Raw genomic sequence first — 17,490 nt, 5'->3', positions numbered from 1 at the left:
TAGATATTACTGATCATGTAAAATGTTGCTTTTTGCTTTGCCATTTCATTTTCAAGAGCTATTATTCTTTAGTTCTTTCATCTAAGTACTGAATACATGAAGTCAGTTATATGATGAACTATAGAGTTTTATGACGAGAAGAAACTTAGGGATTATCAAGTTCAATCCCTCATTTTACAGTTGAGAAAGTGGAACATCCAAAAAGTTAAATGGCTTTCACTCAGAGCCAGTGAAGACAACAGCTGTGCAGAACCCTTAGATTTTTTGACACCCAGTGAAGCCTGATGGTGCAGTGGTTAAGACCTCTGCTGCTAACCAAAAGGTCAACAGTTCGAATCTACCAGCCACTCCTAGGAAACCCGATGGGGCAGTTCTTTTCTGTCTTGTAGGGTTGCTATGAGTCAAGTCGGAACCGACTTCATGGCAACGTGTTTGGTTTTTTTTTTTGGTTTGCCAGCTCTCCCATTATGGTATTCATTCCAATAGAGCCATATTGCTCAATAGTTTATGTCCTTTTATAAGTTTCCAGGAATCCCTGGGGTGGAACACCCAGTGATGTATAAAAAGAAAACTTTATATTGTTAAATGACCTGAGTGTTATTTTTAATACACTAGTTAACATTTCTGTGGTTGGATTTATTTTAAAAATTTGCTTACTTGAACTTAATCTTTCTTTTTCTCTTAGTCTAAGTTGCTTCAATAGTCACCTCAATGCTTCTCTGCTACTAATAAAGCTCTGGAATTCAAGAGCAGAGCAATAAAACATCTCACCCTCAACTTGTCCCTTCAAGTTAGATTTATATCTCCGCTTAGAAGGAAACACCAGGATATCTGTTATATTTTAAGCAGTTATCTTTATTTTTTAGAGAGGCCCACGTTTTTAGTTTATTGCTAGGTGTCTTCGTTTCCTGTTGTTGTCTTTGTCAGGTGCTGTCGAGTCAGTTCCAACTCTTAGCGACCCTACATACAACAGAACAGAACGAAACACTGCCCAGACCTGCTCCATCCTCACAATCACTGTTAGGCTTGAGCCCATTGTTGCAGCCACTGTGTCAGTCCATCTCATTGAGGGTCTTCCTCTTTTTGACTGACGCTGTACTTGACAAACATGTTGTCCTTCTCCAGAGACTGTTCCCTCCTGATAACATGTCCAAAGTGTATGAGATGAAGCCCCACCATTCTTGCTTCTCAGGAGCATTCTGTCTGTACTTCTTCCAAGACAGATTTGTTCTTTCTTCTGGCAGTCTATGGTGTATTCAATATTCTTCGTCAACACCATAATTCAAATGCCTCATTTCATCTTCGGTCTTCCTTATTCATTGTCCAGCTTTCCCATGCATATGAGGCTATTGAAAATACCATGACTTGCGTTAGGCGCTCCTTAGTCATCAAGGTAACATCTTTGATTTTTAACACTTTAAGGAGGTCTTTGGCAGAAGATTTGCCCCATGCAATGTGTCATTTGATTTCTTGACTGCTGCTTCCATGGGCATTGATTGTAGATCTAAGTAAAATGAAATCCTTGACAACTTTAATATTTTCTCTGTTTATCATGATGGTGCTTATTGGTTCAGTTGTGAGGATTTTTGTTTTCTTTATGTTGAGGTGTAATCCATACAGAAGGCAGTAGTCCTTGATCTTCATCAGTAAGTGCTTCAAGTCTTCTTCACTTTCACCGAGCACGGTTGTGTCATCTGCATATCACAGGTTGTTAATGAGTCTTCATCCAATCTTGATGTCGTGTTCTTCTTCATATAGTCAGGCTTCTCAGAGTATTTGCTCAACATACAGATTGCATAAGTATGGTAAAAGGATACAACCCTGATACACACACTATCCCCTTCTTCCGTTCAAATAACTGCTTGTTCTATGTACGGGTTCTGCACAAGCACAATTAAGTGTTCTGGAATTCCCATTCTTTGCAATGTTATCCATAATTTGTTATGATCCACGCAGTCAAATACCTTTGCATAGTCAATAAAACACAGGTAAACATCTTTCTAGTATTCTCTGCTCTCAGCGAAAATCTATCTGACATCAGCAATGATATCCCGCTTCTGAATCCAGCTTGAATTTCTGGCAATTTCCTGTGGATGTACTGCTAAAACTGTTTCTGAATTATCTTCAGCACAATTTTACTTGCATGTAATATTAATGACATTGTTCAATAATTTCTGCATTTTGTTGGATTATCTTTCTTTGGAATAGGCATGTATGTGGATCTGTTACAGTCAGTTGGCCAAGGAGCTGTTTTCCAAATTTCTTGGCATAGATGAGTGAACACTTCCTGCATTGCATCCATTTGTTGAAACATCTCAGTTGGTATTCCTTTAGTTCCTGGAACCTTGTTTCCTAGGTTGCATAACAAAATACTACAAAGTAGGTGTCTTTAAAGAACAGAAATTTATTTTCTCACAGCTCTGAGGCTAGTTTCTGGTAGCTGCCAAAAATCCTTGGTGTTCCTTTGCAGCTTATAGAAATGTCTGCCTCCATTGTCACATGGCGTCTTATACCTCCTGTGAGTCTTCTTCATATAAAAAACCACTCAAGAAAGATTAGGACCAGGACTCTGACCTCTTTTAACCTAACTGGCAGTATCTTAAAAAAAAAACAACATTATTTCCCTAAACAAGGTGATATTCACTGTTACAGGGGCTAGGACTTCCACATAACTCTTTGGGGGGCATAATTCAACCCACAAACTAGGTTTTTTTATTTGATGCACTATTATTATTGCAAAGTCCCAAAATATGTATCTTAGGGACATAAAAAATAAAATAAAATAAACAAAGCAAACAACAAAACCTTACAGTTTTACTCCTGATCATTTATAATGGTATAAGAAAGTAGCACGGGCCCATTCCATGACTCACACCAATACTGCCGTATAGCATAAAAGACTCAGAGACTCACCTCCAAAGTGACCCTTGCTGGCTTCATCCTGCTCTTGCTTGCAAGGACGGGCTGCTCTGGAAGGCCTTTGTGCTGTTTCACATGTGATCGGGTCCATTGGGGTCCTTTCCCACGAGGCGCTCTCTCCTCCTTTTACGTCATTGTTGCCTTGTTCTTACTTTAAGGGGTGTGGGGATGGGTGCAAAATTTTCTTTCCCTGCACCAGCGCTGACATTTATGATTCCTCATTGCCTTCATCTCTGGCAAGCAGTGTTTTTAGTTACATCTGGAGGCCTGCAAACAATGGGCACCTTGGAGGTTTCACACTGTAGTTATTAATGATTATTGTACCTCAGCACCTCTACGCAAGACTTGATCAGGAATTTGTTTATTGAAAAAAGAAAGCCTTTGGTTAAACAGGGAATATTTTAAAGTGTTGTTAAAAGGAAAACTGAATAGGCTAATCTCTCATTTTAACGATTTTATTGCAAATTGTTAAATGCCATTTCTGAAGTTCCATGTAAGTGTTATTCATGTTTCTGTGTTATATATAGCAAGCGGGACAATGTAAAGGAGTAAAAGTGTTTACTCATTGTTAAGGATTGAATTGTGTCTCCTAAAAATATGCATTGAAGTCCTGGCCCCTAAACCTCTGGACGTGATCCTGCTTGAAAATAGGGTGTTCTTTGTTATGTTAATTAGGGCCCCAGTAGGGTGGGCCCTAAACCTAACCATTTCCGAGTTATGAAAAGAGCAGAATAGACACAGAGACACACCCAGGAGAGACAGACTACTTGCGAGGATTGTCTACAAGCAAAGAAACACCAAGGAACCAAGGAATGTCCGGGGCTACGCACAAGGGAAGAACTGAAATGGCCGAGACCCTGATTTGGACTTTTAGCCTCCTGAACTGACAGAAAATAAATTTCTGCTCTTTAAAGCCACCCACTTCTGGTATTTCTGTTACGGCAGTACTAGCAAACTAAGACGCTCCTAATCATCACTTTTACTGTTTAAATAATTGTTTGACCATCGCTTTTACCAGTTAGATCTGAAGTTCATATTTTGGGGAGTTTTAATAATTTAAGATGCTTTTTAATAATAATTATGACAATCAGGTCAAAGTTTGCTGACTGTGGAAATGTGCTTATAAGTGAAGAAATCGAACAAAGACAACTTAATGGAAAAAAAGACTTCAAGAATCAAGAAGCAGCCTCTGACTAGCTGTGTGACCCTGGACAACCTACATCATTATGAGACCGTCTCTGTAACTTTAAAGTGAGGATACCTGACTGGCTTAGCTGTGAGAGCGCTTCCAGGATTAATTATGTTGTGTGCCTTTGACCCCGTAAGACAGAGCAGAACTGCCCCATAAGGTTTCGTAGGCTGTAATCTTTATGGGAGCAGATCAGCAAGTCTTTTTTCCTGGGAAGTGGCTGGTGGGTTCAAACTACTTTTTGGTTAGAACTTAACCATCGTGCCACCAGGGCTGTTTAGGGTTAATCATGCTGGTCTCTGTCTCTGTGATTCTATGACTTACTAGAAGTTGCATGGTGTAGAGGGGTGTGATTGTTTCTATTCTGTTTCTGAGTTGTTGACAAGGTACACTGTTCATTTCTCATCATTTGAGCCCATGTGTTTTATAACATTGCGGATTTACAGCTCTTGTTTCAAGGCACCAACGTTATCTATATTGCAAACGTGGAGGGTCACAGAATGTTTTTAATAAGTTAGAACTGAAGCTGCAGGACCATTACATATGATTCTCAGAACAGGCATGTGTTAAAGAAACTAATCACAGGAGCCCAAGTTGTAACATTAAGCAGACCTAAAAGAGGGGCATTTACCCTATATTGCAAACAGTCATTTGTTAGTTGGCCCTTGGTAAAGTGTAACATTTGGATAATAAATTTAAAGGGCAGAATTTCCTAGCTCCTGATAGATAGGTTATTATTAACACATACTTTCTCTTCTTTTATTGAAGTGATAAATTCTTCACGGTTAGTCTGTAATGTAGTCATGGGAAGTCATTGAATTTTAACAGTTTCAAAATGCATGTGCTTTCCAAGATCCTGTTTTAACCGTGTTTTCCAGGGACTCCATTCTTCTTTATATGTAGGCAAAGGCACTGTAAAAGAAAACTTCAGTAAAACCAATGTCAACAAAAAGAAAACTTTGAAGGCTAAGGCTTTCATTTATCTGGAATCACATTTAGTTTCAATGCAATTTCCTCTTTTGATCCTGATGTCTGCAATGGTGTCAGCAACCTTAAGTTTATTTATGGCTCCTTGGTATAATCTAGCTATGTGTGAAAGCCTGGTACCAGGTTTCCCCAAATACCATGGTGATAAATGTCAGTCCAGAGCAAAATTATGAGGGGAAGCATCTATCTTTACTCTGTTCAGTGTGACCTGGCAATAACACATCTAGCCAGAGTTAGAAGGAGGCTTCTACATGGGAGGAAAATTTGGAGAAGAAGAATTGATGTCTTTGAATTATGGTGTTGGTGAAAAATATTGAATATACCCACGGACTGCCAAAGAACGAAGAAATCTGTCTTGGAAGAAGTACAGCCAGAATGCTCCTTAGAAGCACGGATGGTGAGATTTGGTCTCACATACTTTGGACATGTTATCAGGAGGGATCAGTCCCTGGAGAAGGACATCACGCTTAGTAAAGTAGACGGTCAGCAAAAAAGAAGACCCTCAATAAGATGGATGGACACAGTGGCTGCAACAATGGGCTCAAGCCTAACAACGATCATGAGGATCGCACAGGACCGGGCAGGGTTTTCTTCTGTTGTTCGCTACGCGTCAGCGTCAACTCTACGGCATCTAAGAACATACAGACTTGTATTTCTTAGAAATACATATATATATACCTGAATGGGCATTCAAATATGGTCTGATGAGTCAGATATGTGAAGAGATGGCTAAGGTCAAAAGTGGTAAAAATCAAAAGGATTGCAATGGCCCCAAAGCAGTAACTTTTATTGTACCTTTAGTTCTCCAATCAAAACTCATGCTCATAACCAAGGAAAGAAAGTTGGCCAGACAGAGGGGATTACCATGCCCTTGAGCTTCTGGTACCGAGGTTCTACACCTAATAGAACACTCAACTGAGTCCTTTACATTTTTGACATAGTCTTTGTGAAATTTTCTTAGAAACTACAGAGTTTAGTTTTACCTAAACTTGAAAATCAAATATTAATTACAGCTGAAGTAACTCTCTTTGAAGTTTGTTTTGTTTACCAGCATCTTTCTTTTATCAATTGAAAATGATGAAGAGATATTTGTTTGAGTTTCCAAATTCCATTTGCTCTGTTAAAACGACATTGCAGCCAAAGACTCTAATGAAAGTTTCCGTCTGACAAGTCTAAACAACGATCCAATAGGAATGAAAAACCAAACTAATGAGAAAATGATGTAAAAGGCCAACTTTTCTGCTCTCCCCGCAAGGACTTTAATTACAGAGAAATCAACAGCTGTGCCAGGGGTAACACAGGTGTGCTGGCCATGCAGAATAACACCTTGGAATGGAATGAATTGGAAGTAAATGGGCTGCAAGTGTTGGCTGTCCAAGCAATCAACAAAAACACATGACGGAAAACACCAAGCCTTTAATTTGGTTAAGTGTGCTGATCCCAAATTTCTCTGTTGTATCTTAATCCAGCGAGTGTACAGATACTTGTGATCTTTGATTAAATGGGAAACTAAGCTTTCACATAAACTGCCAGTCACAGTATCTGGAAAAGCAAAATGATGTTCAGCCTAGGATCTCCTATACTGTCATATACTTTCTCCACTTATAAAAGTAAATGTTCTCCTGACTCTGTGGCCCACTGTAGGAATGTAATATTATTCTTTGTTATTGTTGCCTTTTTTGTACAGCTTAACTTATATAGAATATATTTTTTAAAAAATCTTTTGTGTTTCTCAGTTGAAGATGGCTTATATCTTTTATCTTTCTGCTTTTTTGTTAAACAAAGGTTATGGTTAAACTTAGAAAAATGATCTAAAACATGCTCCCCACTAATGAGAAGTCCAGATATGTTAAAATACTATCATGCCAACAAAGGGTTTTCTCAAATGGGTTCAAAACAATAGAATAATGCAAAATACAAAGGAAAAGAGAAAATATTTTTACCTTTCTGACCAGACAGTGACCATAGGCTTTTATTTTGACTTTTATTTTTTACATGAGTGTTATGAAACACTTGACCCATTGCTTGAATATTATATTACACATCATAAAAAGAGAGAGAATCGCTCCTATTGAGAGAAGTGATAACCATTTTAGTTTACCAATAAGGAGTGTGGCAAACTGTGGCCCTATTCCCTCACTCTGGACATTCCTTTTTGGCAGACAGGCAGCTGAATCACTGACCACTGGGCAGTGGTGACACTGCCCAGTGCCCTAGTGTCTTCTGCTCAGGAAGGAAACTTTGGGAGGTGGTAAGGGCCTGTGTGTTGGAGTCAGACTTGAGTTCAAATTTCAGTTAAGCTGTATCACCCAGGCAATTGGCTTAACCTTCCTGAGCCTTGGTTTTCTTATTTAAGCCATTTGTCCAAGGCGACCTCATTAGTAGGTGGAGAAGTCGACTTTTGAACCCAAGACTGTCTGACTTTAAGACAGATTTAATTTTTATTTTCTTATTAAAGATGCATGTCTCACATGTAGCCAACATAGACAGTCTTAAAGATTGATTGATTTTTTTAGAAGAGTCTACTTACTTCCTAAAAAACTAAGGTGCACCTGACCCAAGCCATGGTCTTTTCAATTGCCTCATATGCATACAAAAGCTGGACAACGAAAAAAGAAGACAGAAGAAGAACCGACGCATTTGAATTGCGATATTGGTGAAGAATAGTGAATATACCATGGACTGCCAGAAGAATGAACAAATCAGTCTTAGAAGAAATAAACCTGGCATGCTCTTTAGAGGCAAGGATGGCAAAATTTTGTCTTCGATAATTTGGACACATCATCAAGAAAGACCAATCACTAGAGAAGGGCATCATGTTTGGTAAAGTAGAGGGTCAGTGAAAATGAGGGAAACCCTCAGTGAGGTAGATAGACACAACCATAACAATAGGCTTGAATACTAAATATCATGAAGATGGCACAGGTCTAGACAGTATTTCATTCTGTTGTACATAAGGTCACTAGGAGTTGGAGCCAACAACTAACAACAGCAAACGTCTTCCTGAGTGCTTTGCAAAATTCTGGTTGCCACCCACTTTGTTACAAAATGGCTCTTTGATGCCATGACGCTTCGATTTTTTGATCAAGTGCCCTGTGACTGTGTTCTGTCTGAAGCTATGATCTTCTGTCATGACCCAGGCTCTGCTGTACACGTATGCTGTGCTGATGGGAGAAACGTTGAGGGGAAGAATATCTACATTTCAGCATCTACGCAAGTGTTAAAGCCTGTGGTAATCATCTATTATCTGTGAGAAACAGAACTACTTTCTTGCAGTTCTTTTTATTTCTTTTTCTTATTTTATTTATATTTTTAATTGACTTTTTTTAAGAGTTGTTTTAAGTTTATAGAAAATTTGTGTAGTAAATACGGAGAGTTTCCATATAAATATTGTTGTTCTCAGTTGCCGTTGAGTTGATTCCAACTCATGGCAACTGCATATACTCCTAAGCATCTAGATGAATATATCCGTTTTGCGGGGTTGTTGTTGTTAGGTGCTGTCAAGTTGGTTCCAACTCTTAACGACACTATGTACAACAGAACAAAACTTTGCCAGATCCTGAACCATCCTCACAATCATTGCTATGTTTGAGCCCATTGTTGTAGCCTCTGTGTCAATCCATTTATGGAGTTATTGGATATGAAACAATAAAATAATGAACATTTCTGTAAAAAACACATACTTTAATTTTAGAGTAGTTTACTCATGCATTCATTCACCAAATATTTAGTGAGTGCTCCCCATGGACCAGGCACCTTGCTAGGTATTGGGTATATAATAGGGGAAAACCAGTCATGGTCACTGCTTTCCCTAAAATTCTAGTCTAGTGAATATGGAACCATTCTTTCTGCCAAATTCACTAGGAAATGATGTTTTTCAGTACCGCATATTTGCTGGCAAGGTTTTTGAGATTTTTCTAAGGCCAACGAAGCAACATTTTTTTTTTTTAATAAACTTTATTTTTTAAAACAGCTTCAGATTTACAAAAAAGTTGCGAAGACAGTACAGAGAGTTCACATATACTCCACACCCATTTTCTCCTATTGTTAACATCTTACATTAGTATGGTATATATATTAACTGTATAAACACCATGCTGATATATTAGTATGGTATTAATGAAGGAACTTGGGAGGTGCAAGCGGTTTGTGATCGGCTGTTCACCTAAATGTTGGCAGTTTGAACTCACCCAGTGTCTCCACGGAAGAAAGGCATGGTGAACTGCTTCTGTAAATATTACAGCCAAAAAAACCCTATGGAGCAGTTCTACAATGTCACACATGGGCTCACCATTAGCCGGGGGTGGGGGGAGCCGGTTAGTCTGCAGCTAATAACAACAACAACATATTAGTATGGTACATTAGCTACAATTAATGAACCAATACTGATACATCATTATTAACCAAAGTCCCCACTTTATTCAGATTTCCTTAGTTTTTACCTAATGCCCTTTCTTCTGTTCCAGGATCCCATCCAGGATACCACATTACATTTAGTCATCCGGTCTCTTGGCTGTGACAATTTCTAAGACAATTCGTTATTGTTGATAACTTTGACAGTTTTGAGGAATACTGGTCAGCTGTACATCACAACTAGAATTTGTCGGATGATTTTTTCATGATTAGATTGTCTTATAGTTTTGGGAAGAAGACCACAGAGGTAAAGTGCCACTCTCATAGCTTCATGTCATGATACTTGTTGTGAAGATAACTTCTCACTGTTGATGTCAATCTTGATTGCCTGGTTGGGGTAGTGTTTGTCAGGTTTTTCCACTTTAAATTTACTCCCCTCCCCCCTTCCAACTGTTCTCTTTGGAAGAAATTCACTATGCGCAGCCCTCACATAAGGAGTGGGCAGTTATGCTCCACCTCCTTGAAGGCAGAATATTAACATAAATTATTTGGAATACTTCTGCATGGAATATTTGTGTTTTCTCCCTCATTTACTAATTTATTCAATCATTTATTTATGTCAGTATGGACTCTTGGATATTTATTTTATACTTTGGATTATAATCCAGCACTACTTTATTAATTTTATTGTTCTAATTGTTCCAGGTTTGGCCATTGGAAGTTCTTTTAGTTGACTCCTGTGTCCCTTTGACATACTGTCATCATTTGTGTGTGTGTTTAAGTGCATCCTTACCTTCTGGCAGTATAAGATGCTCCAGGCTCACCTTGTATATTTCCTACCTTAGTCATAGAATTAGCAATTTCTCCAAGGAGCCCTGAGTCATTTTTGGAGAATGGTATTAGAGACCAAGATCTGGATGCTAAGTGTGCTCATTGTTACTGGGGTTTCGTTACTTCTAGGCCCTCTCAGCTTTTAGAACAATGAAATATATACTTGTATATGGACTCATGTATGTACACATATTGACCAATGTTTCTATACGTAACCAGTTGTATCTATATTAATCTGAACATGATTTCTTACTAAAGTTTCCAATTCTAGTCCATTACGACATGAATCATTCTAGCCTCCTTCCGTTGCTTATCTGTAAACACTCCCTCCAACAGTGAGGAACCTGCCTCCCACCACCCACCATTCATTTACCTAATTGTTCAATTCCAGTAAACACGCACAACAGTATCAGAATTGTTAACTCATACCCCCATGGAAAACAACTTTATCTACTAGGTTACAGTGCTTATGTACTGTTTCTTTTGCTTTTGGTCTTATAAATTTCATCACTTTCCAAAGTTACTAAGTCAGCAATTTTTCCTCATTCCCTTCAGTGAGGTTGTTCCATACATTTATAATGCAGTTCTATTGCTTTTTCACATCTTTAATTATAAACCAGGATCCTCTAACCTCCTAAATGATTTTCTTAAAATTTGCATTCATTTAGGTTTCTCTTGTGCTCTAAAATTTAATGTTTTATGAATGTATACTATGCAATGTCTATTTTTAACGAGGTCAAAATTATTATGGCCATGTTCTGTAGTGTAGAAATGTGTATTCCTAAGAAATCACTTAGTATATGTGAAATGGAACCCCTATTTTTTTTTTAAAAATCATGTTCTTCCTGGTACACTTGTACAGAGGTGAGATGGCCCTTTGTCCTGCACATAGTCTTGCTTTGATTCTTCAATCCCATGAAAAGGTGGTTTTCTAAGATACGTAAAGGGGCTCTGGTGGCACAATGGTTAAGTGCTCAGCTGCTAACCAAAATGTCAGTGGTTCGAACCCATCAGACACTCTGTGGGAGAAAGATGTGGCAGTTTTCTTCTGTGAAGATTTACAGGCTTGGAAACTCTATGGGATAGTTCTACTGTGTCTTACAGGGTTGCTATGAGATGGTATCAACTCGACAGCAGTGGGTTTGGTTTGCGTTTTTCAATATATGAAGTAAATCTCGATGAACAACTCAAAACTATTTTAGGTCCTCATCAGAAAATTCAATTTCAAACCATTGTTTTTCACTTTTTGTCAAAAGGTGGTTTTAGGAAAATACTATTCATGATTGGATTAAATCAAGGCTATGTTTTGTGGAACATTAACTCCATCGATTAGATATTCTAGAGTTGCATCAAGTCAGATGATCAAGTACATGTTTCTGCCATTGTGTCTTGGCCACTGACAGATTGCCTGCATGAACCCTGTATTTTCAGGTCATACTGTTGACTTTTTATTGAAGGATTAGAAGAGACAGCCATATCAAATTCCTCACTACACGTGCTACAGAAACGTCAGTGAAGACATTTTCTATTACATAACCTTGTTTCTCTACTTCCCCCCGCCAATATGGAGTTCCAAGTGAGAAATTTAGACATTTTTTTGTAAAGGGCTTTTTAGAGATTTAATTAGTGGAGTGTAATTACTCATTTATCCTTATCAAACAAAATGTAGGAAGGTTTCCCCCATAGACTGTCTTCAGTTTTATACAGAGAGGAGAGGGGTGTGTAGGAGACACGTCTTGCTAGTCAGATCAACTTAAAAAACCCTGGAAAATAGAAGAATGCCAAAAGACTGCCAGATCACTCTCGCTTCAACTTTATTTAGAACTTAGTGGTAGAAAAAGCTTTATCAGGAGTGGCTATATTACTTCTCCTCCCTGGCAATAAGACCGATGCAACTAGCCATGTCTCTCTTTTCACTCTGGCCACCAAAAAGCATTTAGAATTTGAAGTTCCCACTTGAATCATTACCTAGTCTTTGTAGTCAATACATTACTGTTATTGTCTCATTTATGTTTTACTATTATGCTGCTCCAAAGCAATACAATTTAAACATATTAGTAAGGGGATAGAAAAAACAAATAGTAATCTAAAGAAAGTTGGAATAGAAATAATATTATACAATAAACTGATTAAAGAAATAACCAGCAAGTGTAAATATTATTCCTTAATTATATACGGGAAATTTATTAGCGAGTAATAAAATCTTGAGCTTGTATGGACATAACAACATAAACTCACAACATATAAAGCAAAAATGGACAGAATTAAATGAAAAATTTGATAAATCTACAATTGCTGGAGATTTTAATAAACTTCCCTCACAAACCGATGTATCAAATAGAAATAAAAAAGTATGTAGAGGGTTCAAACCACACAGTTTACAAGCTGTGTGAATAGGCATTCTGTTTGTAAACGCTTAATAGCTTGAGAATACACATTTATTACAAGCTCACATGGAATGTCTACGCAAATTGATGATGAACTTAGCCATAAAGAAAATCTTAAAACCTCCCAAAGAATTAATTGCACACAGATCACTTTCTCTGACCACAATGAAACTAAATATATATCAATAACCAAAAGAAAGTCACACCCCAATTCATGATCATAGAAGAAATCATAGTGGGAATTATTAGCATCTTAGAACTTAATAACAAAAGACTACATATAAAAGCTTGTTGAATAATGATTGAGTCGTACTTAGAGGGAACATTATTGTAGCACTTAGAGGGAAATATATGGCCAGAAATCTAGAAAATAAAAAAGTAAAAATAAATAAGCTCAGTGATCAACTCATGCAATTGAAAAACAATGTAAATGCAAAGACAGCAGAAGAAAATAATAAAAATTAGAACTTAACGAAATACAAAACAAAAAAATCACTTTAGAAAATTAATGAAACCAGAGCTGTTTTCTTTGAAAAAATAAAACAATAGTTGAGCTTTTGGGAAGATTTTAAGGAAATGATAAGACACAAGTAATTTTAAAAATAATAAATATAATAAAACTATATATGTCAAAAATTTAACTATCATAAAATAATACTATGAACAACTTTAGAGCAATAAATTTGAAAATGTAAGTGAAATGGCAAATTAAAAGAAAATATGAATTAAAATTTTGACTAAAAACAAAATAAAAATCAGTAGAATGCAAGATAGAAATTAGTAGAATGTAATCTGTAAATAAATAGAATAAACGGTCATAATTCCCCAAAGGATAATAGAATCAGATAGTACACATGTGTGTTTTATCATATATTTAAGGAACCAATAACCCCTAATATTATACAAATTATTTCTGAGGACGAAGAAAGAAAGAAAGCTTCCCATTTTGTTTTGTGAGGCAAGGAAAACCTTTATAAGAAAACCAGACAAAGACAGAATGAGAAAGAAAAAGTAGAAGGCATTCTGATTGTGGAATATGAAAGCATAAATCCAAGTCAAATATTTTATGGTTATTATATTTGATATATGGCTTTTGTAAATAAATGTATATCCTCTGTGTATTTGTGTAAAAGATGAATAATTTTTCTGTAAACACATAGAAATCAGGAGTTGTACATCAAACCAGATGTTAGCATGAACTGCATATATCTTACCCAAAATCCAGATGCAATAATCATTTTTATTGTATACTCTTTAAACATACTTGTCAAGTCTTAGTTTAGTTCTCTATAGACCCCTTGAGAGTAGTTTCATTTTACTTTTTTTGTGGTCACTTCCTTTAACTAGAATTTGGAATGCTCATGAAACGAGAGTTTTAAAGGTATTTGCTCAAGCTCTTGCCAGAGACCAATGTCATGACATTGAACTCCCAGATGACTGAGATGCTGAACCTGAGTCTCTGCCCTCTTTTGTACCTGCCCCATCAATCCCCTCCCTGAAGACTCCCAAGAGCAGCAAGCAAAGGAGAATGCCTCCAGGTGGCTTGAAAACGCTTTTGTTTTCACCGATGACAGAATTGTTTGGCAGTAATGGGTGAAGAGGGGTAGTGGTGGTCCAATAGCAGAGGTCTCACCTTTCATGTGGGAAACCTAGTTCAGTTCCTGGTCAATGCAGCTCATACGCAGCCACGAACTGTTGGCCAATAGAGGCGTGTATATTGCTATGATGTTGAACAGGTTTTAATGGAGCTTCCTGTCTAAGACAGACTAGGAAGAAAGACCTGGAGACCTACTTCCAAAACTCAGCCAATGAAAACTCTATGAACCACAATTGTCAGAGCTGCAACCAATCACAGGGATGACACAGGAACAGGCAGCAGTTTGTTCTATTGTCCATGGGTCACCATGAGTGGGGGCTGACTAGCTGGTAAGTAACAACAGCAATGGGTGAAAAGGTAAAAAGACTTTCCCTCTCTACTAACCCCACCCCTAAACAGGAAATTATCAGACTCCTTCAGAATATCTGATTGTGGTTCAAGACACACATAGATCGAAGATCTACTTTGAAAGCACTTGGTTCCTTGCTGTTATTAGATCAAGTGGGTGGGGGTAGAGGTTTGAGAGGGTGATAGTTAAACAGAAACCCGAGGATGACCTGCTTCTAACCCAACCTCTATGCCGCATGAGCTCAGGGACAATTTCTACACAGAATGTCAGGTTCATTTGTCAAACGTCAACTCGATTAGCGCAGAACAGAAACATGGATAACTCCAAACAGCGTTTAGTATAAATATTAATATAAAGATCACTTAAACTGGACTTTAGACAAATTTTCTTTGAACTTACATCGGAATATATTTGTCTGATTTTTAGAATTATGTGTGCATTAACCCCTAAGTACTATTCTATATTGTAGGGGAACACCCTTACAAAAGATACTGATGAGGCTAAAGGTGAAGACAAATTCTGGAAGTATTTTGCTTATTTGGAGAGAAAGCCCATATGCAACAGTGAACAAGAAAAGGTGATGGTTCAACATTGAGTTTGAGGGTGGTTTAATATATAACTAATATAGACCATCGCCGTGTGTTTATACTGATAAGCACCTTTCCACATCTGAGGAGAAATGTCTGGGAAGAACTGATGTTAATAAAGAAAAAATGAGGTCAGGGTGACATGAAATGCAAGCCAAGATATTAAATTTAGTGAAAAAAGTCAGTTGCAAAACTGTGTATTTAGTATAATTCCATATTTGATAAAAATGATTAAAAATAAACATTAGTATAGGTACAGGAGAGGAAGAAGTGTTGGAACGTAAACAGAATTGTTATGGTTTTCTTTAGGGAATGGAACTGGAGTAAAGGTTCATGTTCCATGTTATGTGTTTTCATTTTTTATAACAAACATTAATTTAGCAATTAGGAAAAAATATTGTTTTAAAGTGGCAAGAAGGGTAACAGGGCCCTCATCAATCCTTAGCATTGTCCACAAAAGAGTTCAACCAAAGAAGCCACACTGACTAACTCACCAGCCCAGAAGGCGCTACCCGAATCCTTTCACCAGCTTGCTCTTTCCCCTTGCAGAGCACAAAGGTCACTAGCCTTAAGCCTCAGGCAGTGGCTATGCGATCTTCTTAAATGCCAAGTAAATGGGAAGAATTTATATGGGAACAAAGGTGTAATAAAGTCAAGCAGAAGAATCTTAATAGGGTGAACACTTAATATGTCAGCAAAGCTAGTCCTCAGTAGAACTGAGCACAAGTCCAACAAACTTTAAAAGTAGATTTGTGCCAGTGGATTCCATGGAAAACACAGTCATAGGGTCTTTCACAACGACAGGGACAGAGACGTCATCCTTTCAAGCATTGGCTTTATTATCTGTAATCCAGGATTTGACACTGGGGTGAACCACATATTAGCTGCATGATGTTGGGAAGTTACTTACTTAAACTTCTTGAGCCTTGTTTTCTTCATCATTACCCGCACCTGTTGCCCTCGTTGATTTCGACCCATAATGAACCTATAGGACAGAGCAGAACTGCCCCATAGGATTTCCAAGGAGCGCCTGGTGGATTTGAACTGCTGACGTTTTGGTTAGCAGCCGTAGCTCTTAACCACTGTGCCACCAGGGTTTCCGTTCATCATTACAATGTGCAAAATAATAGTGTCTACCTTCTAAGGTTGTAATATGGATTAACGATATAATGCTTGTTAAACTCTTAGCTCAGCCTTGGCATATATGGAAGGCTCAGTAAATGTCTGCTATCAAAGTAAACTATCACAAAAGAAGGCAAATATGTACAAGGGCAAAAAAAAAAAAAAATCACACGCACACAAAAACACCACATGCAACTCTTCATGTGCTCAAATGGAAAATCATCAAGTAAGTTTATTGACATCATATTATTGACACATTGTATCGTATGTAAGCATTACAGCAAATTCTATACAATAAAGTACATAAGCAAGTACCAAGCAAGGTCACTGTGGTAGTATGTGATGCTATTAGCTAATTAAAATGGAATAATTCTACACGGTAGGAGGAAGTTAGCAATACTTGGTCAATGATTTATTTCTCTTCTGTCTCTAGCTTTCCATGGTTATGCATGTGAATTTTTTTTATGAATGTCCAGGCCAAGCTGGAGTGTACGTCAACCTTTCCCCATCTTTATCAATGTACTCCTCGTGTCTTTCATTCTGGTGAAACTCTGGTTTACTAGCCAACTCAAGAGCCCACAAACATACAGGCGAGAGTGGGAAGATACCTATGTTTGGAGCCAGATGTATCTGAGTTTAAATTCCAGCTTCACCTTTTATTGACTTTGTGACCTTGAGCTCTTTATGTAATTATTTTGTGCTTTGGGTCCCTCACCTGTCCAATGAGAATACAACACTGTCTTCATCTCAAGGCTCTTATGAGGATTAAACAGCTGTATTTCAAGTGCCCGGCACACTGTATGTGACTAAAGGTTGTTAGTTTCCAACTTTTCCCAGACCGAATCTGGGCAATCAGCACCCTTCTCGCCTTACGAATGAGAAAGCTCAAGTCCATGAAACTTAAAAATCATGCCCTGTGTGTCATTTCTAGCCTCTTTCCACGGCTGTCCTTTCTCTTATTAGCTTAATAGAAGGGAAAACTCAATGGAATCAAAAAATACTCTTGTCCTTTTTTTAATATAGGTAAGCTATCAGGAGACTTTTAAAGTAGGAGTAAGTTTTATGAAAGGTAATAAGTAGTCTAAGAACTGTTTTAAATCCTCAGAGATATTAAAAACAGAAGTTCTGTTCTTCCAAGATTTCCATACCAGAACATAAGTATTCTTTAG

The sequence above is a fragment of the Trichechus manatus genome, unplaced genomic scaffold (assembly GCF_000243295.1).
Source record: "Trichechus manatus latirostris isolate Lorelei unplaced genomic scaffold, TriManLat1.0 scaffold00322, whole genome shotgun sequence".
Lineage (NCBI taxonomy): Eukaryota > Metazoa > Chordata > Mammalia > Sirenia > Trichechidae > Trichechus > Trichechus manatus.
Note: the sequence above shows the minus strand (reverse complement) of the source record.